This window comes from Meleagris gallopavo, chromosome 2 (assembly GCF_000146605.3).
Source record: "Meleagris gallopavo isolate NT-WF06-2002-E0010 breed Aviagen turkey brand Nicholas breeding stock chromosome 2, Turkey_5.1, whole genome shotgun sequence".
Classification (NCBI taxonomy): Eukaryota; Metazoa; Chordata; class Aves; order Galliformes; family Phasianidae; genus Meleagris; species Meleagris gallopavo.
This window is the reverse complement of record NC_015012.2, coordinates 23796956-23799271: the sequence shown is the minus strand read 5'-3', so window position 1 is coordinate 23799271 and position 2316 is coordinate 23796956.

Sequence of the window (2316 nt, the reverse complement as noted above, 5' to 3'; positions counted from 1 at the left end):
TCCATACAAGCTGTAATGGGTAAAATTTGAATGATAAATTTAGATAATTGGGTTTTATTTCCCAAGCTATTGTGTTGATACAGGTATAGAAAAAGGTAATTTACTTTAAACACATTTTAAAAACTTTTTGGATGTTAGTTTTGGTTGAGCTCCTTCAGTGAAATTCTGTGCTGAAAAGCCACTTAATGCTTATTTTTGTTTCCATCTTTAAAGAAAAAGAAATACAGGAGATTAACAAAACAAGAGTTTATTCTTAAACTGGGGAATAAAAAAGTTACCTTGCCTGACTTTTGTTCGGCCCTTTCTGAATTTTAAAAGCTCAAATGACTTTATTTTCCATTTGTAGCTCTGTCTTTTGTCTCTAGGTCTTCAGCCTATTCAGACTATTTCTACTTGAAAATGGGCATTTTCTGGAATTCTTAGACTTCTGTTTGTGTAAGCCTGACTCCACGGATGAGTTTTGTGAGTGGAAGGTCCCTGCAGATCTCCTGACTAATTCTTTGAATGTAAAGCTTTTATTTCCATTAGTAGATTTCTCTTCCTCATGATTATAACTAAAATAAGCTGGGAGTTCCAATGTTCATTGAAAGGTAGACCCTATAACATAAATTACGTAGAAACTCAGTTTCTGCATATGTGTGAATTTCTCCATTTCTTCTTCCCGAAAGATCAGAAGGATCTTTAGTTCTAGGCCTTGATTATTAAAGGCAAGAAGCAGTGCAGCAAAAAACTTCATTGGTGTCTTCGTGTGATGTATCCTAGCAGTTGGTACAACCCATCACTTCTGGAACTACTGTATGAATAGCTGAGTGTGACTTGGTTCAGTAGAGTGTGTGTAAAGAGATGTCTAAATATAAATGTAGTACTTCAGAGTCAGTTACTGTCAGTCAAATAAATTTAGATCTTAAAAGTATATGAATCTATTTTTGATGTTGAAAAATGAGAGAAGTTACTGAGATTTTAGCTACTATGTGATGCACTTTTAAGAAATGCTGTGGCTATTTATCCATGCTGTAGTAGTCTGTGATAGAAGTTGATGTGACAGTCCTGAGATCTGTATTTCTATATTTAATTTGTGTATATACACCCATACACATAAGACATTTTTCTGGTCTAAAAAAGAAAGGCCTGTAGTGGAGAGTGCTATCTATTGCCATGTTCAAAGCTGACAGGATTTTAAGCAGCTGACATTTGCCTTCACAATATGAGAATTTCCTTCTTCAGCTGTACACAGCAGTTGAGAGACCTCATATGCATTAGCACATATTGTATCCCTTTTGTCTTGTTTGTTTTAGTGCCCCAATGAGCAGCCTGAGTTGGATTTCTGACTACATTTTATTAATGCTATGGGGTTCTTTTTGTATGACAATCTTGTAACTTTAATTAAACATGAAATGATCCTGATCTTATAATAAAAACTCTACAGATACTTGGTATGAAGAAGAGAATGGGAAAAAGAGGCATAGAAGACAGAACAGTGTATAACTGCTTTTCTTTCCTGATGAATTTTCTCTAAAACATTGATTGTGCATTATATACTCTACCATCATATCAGGATGGGGTGAAAGTCAGGAGAAAGATTATTCTATAAATAGTGAAATGAGTATACTGCTATTTGGAAAAACGAAAATAAGTTGTAGCATACTCACTGGAGGTTTTTGCCCTAGGGAAATGCCTCAGTGTGATTTCGTTGTAGCATAGATAAATTTCCCTTGTGATAGTTTCAGTGTTTTCTATGGCATCTCTAATAACTATAAAAGCTTTGTTGCACTAGCAGTTATTGACCTGTATGCTCCCAACCACAAGACCATAGCCAATGAATTGACCATAATGTAGTTGCTTCAGCAAGCAGCCAGATGTCATCTAAAATCAAAATGTTTAGCGGTGTTTTTTTTGTTGCTGTTGTTTTTGTTGTGGTTGTGTGGTTTTTTTTGTTTTGTTTTTTTTTTTTTTTAATCCAGAGAAGCTGCAGTCTTTCAGAGCGATTCATCTGAACCTTTCAGTCTCGCTGTGGACTAGTTAGAGCTATTGTCTGGAAGAGTTTGCTATAGTTGAGAGAAATACGTTCAAAACATACTTAAATATCTGGCATCCCATAACAAGAATAAAAACAAATTTGAAGAGGCCTTAAGTGGCACCAAACTCAAGCATGATTACTTTAGCATGAGCTTTGTGCTCCTTTGTGGGCCTCACATTAACAGAAGATGTATTTGGTGTCAAAGGCAAACTGTCTTATTCCTCTAGGGATTCAAGTATTGCGATGGGGTAAAAGAGGAAGTCTAACTGACACAGGGTGTGGCAGCTCAAAAAACAATT